This window comes from Sturnus vulgaris, unplaced genomic scaffold (assembly GCF_052056855.1).
Source record: "Sturnus vulgaris isolate bStuVul1 unplaced genomic scaffold, bStuVul1.hap1 Scaffold_525, whole genome shotgun sequence".
Taxonomy (NCBI): domain Eukaryota; kingdom Metazoa; phylum Chordata; class Aves; order Passeriformes; family Sturnidae; genus Sturnus; species Sturnus vulgaris.
Window position 1 is genome coordinate 22,885 of NW_028276519.1, and position 12,274 is coordinate 35,158.

Genomic DNA, 12,274 nt, shown 5'->3' on the forward strand with positions numbered 1-12,274 from the left:
TAGGGGTATTTTTGGTTTTAATTCAATATTTTATGCTTGTGGTGTGTAGTGTGCTGATTTATTTTTTAATGTTATTTACTACGTGCGCTTTTGTTTTTGAGTGAAGGTAACTTTCTGGATGGCTTTGTATTTGAGGCAGAATGAATTGAAGTAGGTTTTTAAAACTGATTTTTCATATGTACGATGGGGAGTTTAGTAGGGGCAGCTCTGATGGTGGGGGCTTGGTTGTTAATTTTATCAGACGGCTTTTGTTAGATACAGCTTTTAATTCTGGAAAGTTTTTTTTTCTAATGTCGTGCTTTGAAGGTGGTTTTCGAGGATGTATGGTATAGCTTTATTTTGTTTGTAGATGGTGTATGATAAGGGCTATGGTCTATTTATCTAATGCCATGTTTTTTCATTCAGGTGTTGATAAGGGAGTTCTTGAATGGCGTTTTGTGTTGTTTTTGTTTTTGGTGGGGCGTTGTTTTTAAAGAATACCTTGATAAGGTTTGCCGATGGCGTTCTAGCCTGTAGCATAAGGCATAGGGTAGTTTTTGAATTATTTTGTGGTGGCTTTGATTCTTGCCAGTATGTAGTGTTTGTTTGAGGTAATGCTGTGTAGCTAATTTCTGTTTTCTTATTAATATTAGAATTGGAGTGTTGTAGTATATGGGCTGTTATTATATCCTAGGGGTTCTATTTCTTTGGTTTGATTGTTTTCTAGTTATGGATAATTTTTCTCAAAAAACCATTTTCAGAATTTCAGGCGTGACACAAAAGAACACTCAGATTGCTGGAAGGGAAACGTGTGCCCAGATTGTCTCGAAGCAGTGCTGCTGTCGGTTCTCGTTCAGTTGTGTCTTCTGAAAATGAGACTGTTGTATTCATTGCGCTGTGCTAAACACTTGTCATTCTCCCAATGCCAGGAAACAGATGAAGCTTGAAGAAAGAGGAAGGAATTTGGAAGCGTACAAACAAGCTGAGAAGAGGTTCAGAGATCAGGGTGCTCACTGGCAGCAGGGGCTGGGGTTAGGGCTGAGCAGGAGCAAAGCCGGAGCACATCAACCTCACCTCGTGTTTTCTCGGGGGCTTTATGGCCCTGGCAAGAGAGAGATGTTCACTGACGAGTCCCAGGCCGAGCCGTGAGCACAGCATGTTGTGTTGGAGCTGGGGGTTTTTTTTGAGACGTTCAGCAGCCACACTCTCTAGTCAAGAGTCCTGAGGTTTGTTGCTGCTCCACTTTCATCCTCATATCCAGCTTCCAGCCCTTTTCTTCTCTCTGTCCAGTGTGTCTTTTGTGTTCCTTTCTTGTCCTGTGTGCTCCCCATCCCATTCCCGTTCCCTACGGAGGGGGAGGGTGTGGAGACTGGGGGCTCCGACGTGGTTTGGGGCACCCCAAGGTCCCTGGGAAAGGGAGCCGGGCTGCGCTGGAGGAGCAGGTGAGTCGGGCATGGCGGGGGGGGGGGGGTCATGCTGGGTGCCAGAACATTGAGAGGGAGGGGTGGGTGTAGAATGCATGAAAAACAGAACCATAAAAAATACCTAAATATAGTCTAAAAGGAATGTTTAAATGCTTTTTATTTGGGTAGAGGCACGGTTTTTATAGCTAATATAAAAATAAAATATAAAGAATAGAAATAGATTGGTATACATGTAAAATACAATGAAATATAAGTAGCAAATATCTATGAAAAATCTAGTGTATAACAGAAATAATGCAAATATAAGAATATGTATAAATATAAAATAGAGCTATGAGAATGGGAATAAGAATGGGGTAAAACATCAGTGAGAAATGGAAAAAAACCACATGAAAAATGGTGGGAAAATCAGTGAGAAATGGAGAAAAATCAGTGAAAAACGGGGGGGGAATCTTTGAAAAATGGGGAAAAAAATCCGTGAGAAATGGGGGAAAAAAAATCCATGAAAAATGGGGGAATAAATCAGTGAGAAACGGGGAAAAGTGGGGGGAAAAATAATTGAGAAATGGGGAAAAAATCAGTGAGAAATGGGGGAAAAAATCCGTGACGAATGGCGGGAAAAGTCATTAAGAAATGGGGGAAAAATCAGTGAGAAACAGGGAAAAAATCAATGAGAAATGGGGGAAAATTTGGGACAAAATCAGCGAGAAATGGGGGAAAAATCAGTGGTAAATGGGGGAAAAGTCGATGAAAAATGGGGGAATATTCAGTGAGAAATGGGGGGGGGGGGAAATCAGTGAGAAATGGGGAAAAAATCCATGGAAAACAATCCATGGGCAATGGCGGGAACAGAGCGAGCTGTTGTCGCTCGTGCTGTGGTGGCCGATGCTGTGGGGAAAAAATAAGTGAAAAATGGGGGCAATAATCAGTGATAAATGGGGAGAAAATCAGTGATTAATGGGCGGAAAAATGCATGAAAAATGGAAGGAAAAATTCAGAGAGAAATGGGGGCAAATATCAGTGATAAATGGGGAAAAAAAATCAGTGATTAATGGGGGGAAAAATGCATGGAAAATGGGGGGAAAATTCAGAGAGAAAGGGGGGCAAAAATCAGTGAGCAATGGGGGGGAAAATCGGGAAATATCCATGGAAAAATGGGGGGAAAAAATCAGTGAGAAATGGGGGAAAAAATCAGTGAGAAATGGGGGAAACATCATGGTGAAATGGGGAAAAAAAATCTTTGATAAATTGGGGAAACAAATCATTGAGAAATGGGGGAAAAAAATCAGTGAGAAATGGGGAAAATATGGGAAAAAATCCACGAAAATTGCGGGAAAAAATGCATGAAAAATTGGGGAAAAATCAGTAAGAAATGGGGGAAAAAATCCATGAAAAATGGCGGGAAAAATCAGATCGGCGATCGATAGCTAATGCGTGCCGATCGATTAGATCGGCGATCGATTGATCACGACTACCGATCGATTATATCGGCGTTCGATTGCTAATGCCTGCCGATCGATTAGATCGGCGATCGATTGATCGCGCCTGCCGATCGATTAGATCGGCGATCGATTGATCGCGCCTGCCGATCGATTAGATCGGCGATCGATTGCTAATGCCTGCCGATCGATTAGATCGGCGATCGATTGATCGCGCCTGCCGATCGATTAGATCGGCGATCGATTGCTAATGCCTGCCGATCGATTAGATCGGCGATCGATTGATCGCGCCTGCCGATCGATTAGATCGGCGATCGATTGATCGCGCCTGCCGATCGATTAGATCGGCGTTCGATTGCTAATGCCTGCCGATCGATTAGATCGGCGATCGATTGATCGCGCCTGCCGATCGATTAGATCGGCGTTCGATTGCTAATGCCTGCCGATCGATTAGATCGGCGATCGATTGATCGCGCCTGCCGATCGATTAGATCGGCGATCGATTGATCGCGCCTGCCGATCGATTAGATCGGCGATCGATTGATCGTGCCTGCCGATCGATTAGATCGGCGATCGATTGCTAATGCCTGCCGATCGATTAGATCGGCGATCGATTGATCGCGCCTGCCGATCGATTAGATCGGCGATCGATTGCTAATGCCTGCCGATCGATTAGATCGGCGATCGATTGATCGCGCCTGCCGATCGATTAGATCGGCGATCGATTGCTAATGCCTGCCGATCGATTAGATCGGCGATCGATTGATCGCGCCTGCCGATCGATTAGATCGGCGATCGATTGCTAATGCCTGCCGATCGATTAGATCGGCGATCGATTGATCGCGCCTGCCGATCGATTAGATCGGCGATCGATTGCTAATGCCTGCCGATCGATTAGCTCGGCGATCGATTGCTAATGCCTGCCGATCGATTAGATCGGCGATCGATTGATCGCGCCTGCCGATCGATTAGATCGGCGATCGATTGCTAATGCCTGCCGATCGATTAGATCGGCGATCGATTGATCGCGCCTGCCGATCGATTAGATCGGCGATCGCTTTCCAATGCCTGCCGATCGATTGCTAATGCACACTATTTGCACACTCCTTGCACACCCTTTGCACTCATACAGAGGCAGGAGGTTTCTCAGTTCTGGTCGGGGTTTTTTGGGGCGTTCATTCAGGGGGATTTCCTCAAGGATTGGGACACTCCTTGATTCCATCCCTTGCCTGTCTCCCAAGCGCCACCCTGTGGGCAGAGCGCGGTACTGCGCGCCTGCCTCTCCCAAGATGGCGGCTCGGGTGTCGCTCCCCGACCTTCTAACTCTGGCTGCAAAAGGAGGGGGGCACAGCAAGGAGCCCGCTCGCTCTAGTGGGATGCCTGCGCACGACGCCGACACCGATCCCACGGGTGCGATTTTCGGCGGCGTTTCCAATCGTGCGGACATCTCCTTCAGCCCGCTTCGGCCCGGGGGAGAGGGGCGGGGCCGCCAGCGATGGTGCCGGCGCAGCCCGGGCAGGCTCGGGGCGGAGCCGGGGCTTGGCGAGGCGGGGCACGGAGGTCCCGGGGACGGGACCGGGCGGGGCCGGGGCGGTGCTTTAGGGGCGGTCCCCAGTGGTCCCGGGCGGCACCGGGGGCGGGGCCGGGTGATCCCGGAGCGGCACCGAGCTGTGCTGGGGACGGTGCTGCAGGGGCGGTGCCGGGCCCGCCTCAGGGTGATTGAATGCCCAGAAATCGCCTCCTCTGCCCCGTGCTCACACTGAGCTGCGGGCTGCAGCGTGCTGTCGGAGCTCCGCACACAGCACGGATTTGGGCTTCCCCTCCTCTCAAACCCTCTCCCCCTTCTTCCTCCTCCTCATCTTCCTCTTTGTCCTCTGTCACTGCTGAGGCTCTGGAAAGAACTGAAATTCTGCAGGGAGAGATGTCCTCTCGTGGCCCCAGGGACTGCCTCGGCACGGGCCACGAGCGCCTCCGGCCCCTGCCTTCTCCTGCTTGAAAAGATCACCTGGAGCCCGAGCTCGGGGGGGTGAAATCAGCTGAAATCCAGGTAACTCTGTCAAGTGCCCCCCAGGGACATCGGCGGGGCTGGGGGATGAGGGTTTGAAACAGCAAATTCTTTGGAATATACACCTGTCCCTGTGCCGATGCTGCTGAGCTTCCTGCCACAGTATATCCCCACTCCATGAGGCGCTGTGAGGTTATGGCAGTGGGAATTGAGCAGGGAATTCGGGGCTATGGGCATAATTCACGGGAGCTAGCAAAGTACCCCAAATCGGGGCACAGCACAGAGAACAATCTGTGTGCTGCCCTGTCAGCTCAAGCTCCTGGGCTGGGAAGTATTGGGAGTTAAATGTATGGAATTACACAAATCACAGCAACTGGCATCACCCAGAGGGACAATCCAAGGCCCAAACAATTCCTCCACAGTCCACTCTGGGAAAAACACCCTGTGCCTGCCAGGAGCTCTGACCCTGCTTTTCCTACCAGCTCCTGAGCAGTGTCAGGGCCACCACGACGCCTTTAAAATCCAGATAAACCCCAAATCCTACACAGTGAATAATCCAAAGAAAGTACTGAATTGTTGTCATTAAAAGCTCAAAACTCATTAAGAATTCTATGACAACAGTGTAATGGACTCCCAGGAACCTCATGAATGCTCTCGGTTTCATTTTTGTGTATTTTTACTCCCTCATTTGGCAGCTTGTAAAACTTATCCTGGAATTCAGAGGTCAAGCAGGATCGACTTTGGATTGACCTTCACCTCTGTTCCCACTTTGTGCAAACACAACTCGTGCCCAGGTGGGTGAACTCATCACCTCAGCTTTTCACTCCAGAGTATCCCCTCCTTATTTCCCTGTAGATGAACTCAGATCCACTCCTCACCTCCACTGGTCATCCAAGCGTCCATTCTGTTCCCCACAGGCCCTGGTGGCCCCAGGGAGCTCCCTTGGCCTTTCTCCTGCCCCTCTGCAGCCCGAGGTCGCTACACAAACAGTTCTTGTGTCCCCTCTAAATGACCCCGGGTTTTCTGCTCAATGAATGGCATGACCCGTGCCCACTGCTCATGATTCACCCAACCAAAATCAAGAGCAAATGTTGCTTGGGCTTTAAGAACTTGAAATAACTCTGAAGCAAAAGAAATCACCTTTTTCTTCTGGTTTTTATTTTTATTTTTTCATTTAAGATGCTGGACTTGCCTCTGTGGATGTGTGCTGAGCTCTCACTGCAGGGGACTGTCAGGCCTGAATGGCTGTGAGTTCGTGTTCTTCTCAGTAGGGAATCAGAAATTATTCTTAGACCATAGAATTGTTTTCTGAAACCTTTCCCCTTTCCTCTTTGTGCCTTTGAATTTTTCAGCTGTTCCCTGTTGTCACTTCCCCTGCCTGACTTCTGTGCAGCTCCTAGCTGGGAAAAACTGGGAAAACTTAGGGGGTACAGAGGTGGAATTTTTGGCTGGATTTTTCTAACATTTCTAATTTTGCTGAACTTATTTCCCCAGTGAGAAGAGCACGAACTCACAGCCATGCAGGCCTGACAGTCACTGCGGGAAATCTGACACAGTATTAATAAGTAACCTTTCCTGAGAGCAGTCACCACCCCAGTCCTCCAGCCTTGTCAAATGTTTGCAATGAATGGAGCCAAGTTCTAATCCTTAATCTAAATTTATGTCAGCTTTTGTTAGAAAGATACCGGACAGTAAATCATACAAGAGAATTTAAAAATTGCACAAAGAATAACAGGCCCAGACCAAACCCAACCACCCCCATCACCGCTCCACCCCAATTTTGGGAGAAACAGTGATACAGTTTATAAATACTCTCCTTCCACACTATTCAGTCCTTCACCGCACATCCCCAGAGAGGAGTCCCTCAGACCTTGCTCCCCTGAACACCAGGAGAGCTGGAGTTTCACCCAGATCCCACACTCCCATGGCAGTTAATCCCAGCAGGGAGGCAAAGAGGAACCCTGCATCCTCTGGCATAGCCCACAGCACGGGCAGCACCAGGAGCCCTCCAGGCTCAGACCTCTGGTGCTGAAGCCTCTGGGCTTTGGCTGCTCAAACACCACAGCTCTTGGCAAAGATGCCAGGAGAGTCGTGATTCTTCCTGTCCTGAAAGAGAGGAGGAAAAGAAAATTAAGTCGACTGCAGAAGGATTCCAGCTCTCAACTTCTGCTCTGATTCCTCACTCTGGGGTTTTATCCATGACAAGTGACACCAATTCAGAGTGCCCTTTTCCAGCATTTTTATTCCTAACTATTTCAGACATTAAAAGGATGCTCATTTCTCTTATTGTATTCTTTGCTTAATTTTATTAGAGGCATTTTCATCCCAGACCCCACTTGTCAGTTCTTCAATCCTTTAGCACTGGACTTGGCACAAAGGGATACCCGTGGTGCTGCATCACAAGAAATCCCAAAGAGAAACCCCTTCCAAACCTGACGGAGAAAGCTTTCAAGGCACTCCAGAACACAGACAGCTTTTCCTGCCTTGTCAGGCCACACCAATTCTGTCCCATCCACCTGAACTGTGCAGGTGAGGAAAAGGCTTTCCTTGCTCCTCGGGAATCACTGTCTGAGACCACAGATGTCCATCCTGGGCAGCACCTGGAAACAACGTGGGAAAGGCAAAATGAGAGTGTTTTCTATCAGAAAATTACTACTACTAATAAAAATAACAATCAGAACTTCTGGACAAATTTAGTAACATCACTTTGATATGAGAAATACAGGCCATGCCCATCCTTCTAGCCCAGGTGAAAACAGGAAGGAGAACTAGAGGAAAAGCAGAGTCCCTTATTTGATCTCTGGACACAAACGGAGGCCTTTTCCCTGTGAAACCAAACTCACCCTTCCAGGGTTCCTGAGATCAGCTACGAGGAGGCTTTTGGCACTCCAAGAGCAGCTGGGTCACAGCTGGATGCGGCTTGGGTCTGGGAGACACCGTGCTCCTTCTGGAATTATAGCACGCAAATGCCTGCTCCTGGCCCCAGGCCCGGAGATAAAATCTGTGGGGTTTTTCCCTGTGCAACATTGTTCACCCCTCCCAGGTTCCTGAGATCTGCACAGAGGAGGCTTTGGGCACCCCAAAGGCAGCCAGGGTTACAGGTGGGGGCAGCTTGGGGCTGGGAGAAATCCTCATCCATTTGGAATTTTATCAGGCAGAAACCTGGCTGGGTGCACAGGTCTCTGGACACGACCAGTGGCCCTTTCCCCTGTGAAACAAAACTCACCCTGCCAGGCTCCTGAGACCACTTAGGAGGAGGGGTTTGACTCTCCAAGAGCAGTCGCAACGAGAGATGCTCACACAGAAGGCCATGCAGAAGAGGAAACGAGCGCACCCGCAGCCCCCCAAGGCGCGCCCCAACGCCCCAGACCCGGCACTGCCAGCTCGGGCAGTCCCATAAAGCATCCCCCGCCTCCGCAGCGGCGGGACAGGCGGGGCCCGGGGTCCCGAGGAAACCGAGCGTGCCCGGAGGCGCGGCAGGACGGCAGCGCAGCGCCGCCTGGCGGCGGAGCAGGAGAGCAGCGCCGGGCCCCATGGCGGTATCGGTACCCGTGCGCCCCCTGCTGTCCGCGGCGATGCAGCGCCCGATGCCGAGTTCCACGCCCGTGTCGCCGAGGGAGAGGGGCACCGCTGGCTGGGGCCTCCCCGCCGACACGGACAGAAGCCGAAGCAGAAGCCCCGGTGCCATTGGCGGCCCCTACCCAGCGGGCCGGGCTCCGCCGGGCCCGCGGCCCCGCGCGGTATCGGGTCGGCCCGCTCCCGTCTTCGTCGCACCCGGCCCTGCTCCTGGCATGAAGCGCGTCACCGCCCCGCGCCGTCCCGCCCCCCGCGCGTCATCGCGTGCGTTCGGCGGCCCGCCCCGGGGGCGGTGCCGGGGGCGCTACCCGGGGCGGTGCCGGGGCAGTGCCGGGGGCGGCACCGGGGGCGGTGCCGGGGCGGTGCCGGGGGCGTTCCCGGTCGCCGTGCCGGGGTAGCCCGGGGAGCGGTTCCGGGAGCGGTTCGGGGGGCGGTGCCGATTGCAGTCCCGGTCACTGTCCCCAGTCCCCGTCCCCAGTCCTGGTCCCGGTCCCAGTCCCCGGTTCCGGTCCCCGATCCTGGTCCCAGTCCCAGTTCCCCGTCCCGGAACCCGATCACGGTCCTGGTCCCAGTCCCCAATCCCGGTCCCGGTCCCTGTCTCCAGTCCCCGTCCCCGATCCCGGTTCCGGTCCCTGTCCCAGGTCCCCGTCCGCGATCCCGGTCCCTGTCCCATTTCCCCGTCCCGGTCCCCGATCCCAGTCCCGGTCCACGTCCCCGATCCCGATTTTTCCCCCCCTTTCACACTGATTTTTCCCCCGATTTATCAATGATTTTTTTCCCCATTCTTTCCCATTTCTCACTGATATTTTCCCCCATTTTTCAGGGATTTTTTTCCCCATTTCTCACTGATTTTTTTCCCCATTCTTCATGGAGTTTTCCCCCCGTTTTTCACTGATTTTCCCCCATTTCTCACTGATATTTTCCCCCATTTTTCATGGATTTTTTCCAGATTTATCCCCATTTCCCACTGATTTTTCCCCATTTTTCATGGACTTTTCCCCCCCGTTTCTTACTTATGTTTTTCCCCGATTTCTCATTGATTTCCACCCTCCCCCCCCCCCCATTTCGCACTGATTTTTTACCCATTTTTCCCCATTTCTCACTGATTTCTTTCGCCATTTTTCATGGAATTTCCCCACCCATTTCTAACGGATTTTTTCCCCACTTTTCCCCATTTCTCACTGATTTTTCCCCCCATTCTTCAGGGTTTTTTTTCCCCATTTCTCACTGATTTTTCCCCCCATTCTTCATGATTTACAGGATACTCTATCGTGAATGGAAAGCAATTAAAGGAAGGGGGGAGGTTACCAGCCACCTGGTCAGCTCAGACAGCAGAGCTGCACACGCTTGTGAGAGCCTGTGAATTATAGCAGGACAAGACATTAAATATATTTACTGATTCTAAATATGCATATGCGGTAATACATGCATTTGGAAAACTATGGGGGGAAAAAAGAGGTTTATTAAGCTGCAGAAGAAAGAAGAAAAAAATTGGTTTACAAGGGATGGCAAGCAGTGGATACCAAAAGCTCTAGCCTTACAATTGTTAAAACAACTTCATTAAAGGAGTCGTTCTGTGCCTTCTTTGGGGTGAGGAAAAAAGGCTGAGGGGGGCTCTGACGTGGTTTGGGGCACCCCAAGGTCCCTGGGAGAGGGAGCCGGGCTGCGCTGGAGGAGCAGGTGAGTCGGGCATGGCGGGGGGTCATGGTGGGTGCCAGAACATTGAGAGGGAGGGGTGGGTGTAGAATGCATGAAAAACAGAACCATAAAAAATAGCTAAATATAGTCTAAAAGGAATGTTTTATTGGCTTGTGTTTGGATAGAGGTAGGGTTTTTTTATAGATACTGTAAATAGAAAAGATAAAGAATAAAAATATAGAAGCAAATATAAGAAACCAATATATAAATATATTACATTACATTATATTATGTTATGAAAATAGAAATATATAAATATTCAGACTTTAAAAGGAATGTTTTATTGGTTTTTATTTGGTTAGAGGAGGGTTTTTTGAAAATAATATAGGCAAAAATATACAAATATGCAAAAATAGATACTGACATAAAATTATTATAACTATATATGCATATATATATGTAAGTATAAATCTATAGAAATAAATATAAATATAAAATACATGTATGTAGTATGTAATAGAAATAATTTATCGATTTTAATATGTTCTATTAAATAGTATGTTATAATAGAATGTAAATAGCATCTAGTATATTAATATACTAGTAAAAACTACATTAAATAGTATATAAATATAGAATACACAATATAGACATATAAATCTACAGATATAAATATGAAAACTAAATAGAAAAATATATTCAAATATAATTTAAAATAATCGAGTTTTTTGTTTCTATTTGGTTAGAGGCAGAGCTTTTAAAGAAATAATATTAAAAACTATGAACCTCCAAATATAGATGGATATAGATAAAATAGAAATAACATTAGTAATATAAATCTATGTATATAATGAATAATAAAATAATATTGTATATATGATAAATAGAATAGCAATTAAATTGAATATATGAAATATGTATAGATTATGACTAGAAATTAAATATTAAAAAATAGATGATTTATATATATAAAAGGTTTTTTTTTTCATTTGGTCAGAGGCAGGGCATTTTTAGTTTGGGTCGGGGTTTTTTTGGGGCGTTCATTGAGAGGATTTTATGACGGGTGGGGACTCTGGTGCTTGGAACTCTCTCCCTTCTCTGTCTGTCCCTGACAGGGCGGCAGTGCCGGGCTGAGTTGGGCGGCAGTGCTGCCGCCGTGTGGACACAGGCGGGTACTGCACCGTGCCCCTCTCAGGATGGCGGAAGGGCCCGCGGGCCGGGACCCAGCCCTGCGGCAGCGCTCAAGATGGCGGCCGCTCTAGGACCCCGGCGGATAGGCGTTTACATAAAACGCCTGTCCGCGCCCGCCGGCGCCCTCACGCCCGCGGCACCGCGGACCGCGCGGCCGTTGTCGGCACGCTCTGAAACGTCCGGGAAAATTGTCGGCGAGCGGATCGGCGTCGGCGATGTAATCAGGCATCTTATGCCTACACACCGGGGTCCTGATTTTTTCCCGCCCTTTCTGCCGCCATTTTTGGCAGGTCAGCCGGGGTGCCGCCCGAGGCGCCATTTTGAGAGTCCCGACACACTCAAGATGGCGGCCGGTCTAGGACCCCGGCGGATAGGCGTTTACATAAAACGCCTGCCCGCGCCCGCCGGCGCCCTCACGCCCGCGGCACCGCGGACCGCGCGGCCGTTGTCGGCACGTTTGAAACATCCGGGAAAATTGGCGGCGAGCGGATCGGCGTCGGCGATGTAATCAGGCATCTTATGCCTACACACCGGGGTCCTGATTTTTTCCCGCCCTTTCTGCCGCCATTTTTGGCAGGTCAGCCGGGGTGCCGCCCGAGGCGCCATTTTGAGAGTCCCGACACGCTCAAGATGGCGGCCTCTCTAGGACCCCGGCGGATAGGCGTCTACATAAAACGCCTGCCCGCGTTCGCCGGCATAAAAATAAATATGCATAAATATAAACATAGACATAAACATGCACAAACGTTAACCTGCATAGATATAAACATAAACATAAACATAAACATAAACATAAACATAAACATAAACATAAACATGCAAAACAATAATAATAAATATAAATATAAACATAAATAGAAATAGAAATACAAACATTAATAAAATCAGTGAGAAAGGGGGTAAAATCAGTGAGAAATGGGGGGGAAAAACCATGAAAAATGATGGAAAAATCAGAGAGAAATGGGGGAAAAATCGGTGAGGAATGGGGAAAAAGATCAACGAAAAATTGGGAAAAATCAGTC

General features: G+C 49.1%; 1 long non-coding RNA gene across 1 annotated transcript; it reads right to left on the reverse strand.

The window, feature by feature from the left end:
• Positions 1-5,983: 5,983 nt before the first annotated feature.
• LOC148217616 (uncharacterized) lies at positions 5,984-8,653 on the reverse strand. Its single transcript, XR_015800939.1, has 3 exons — positions 8,549-8,653; positions 7,280-7,447; positions 5,984-6,953 (listed from the first exon to the last, which is right to left on the reverse strand). It is a non-coding gene; the product is annotated as an uncharacterized LOC148217616 (long non-coding RNA).
• Positions 8,654-12,274: the final 3,621 nt, after the last annotated feature.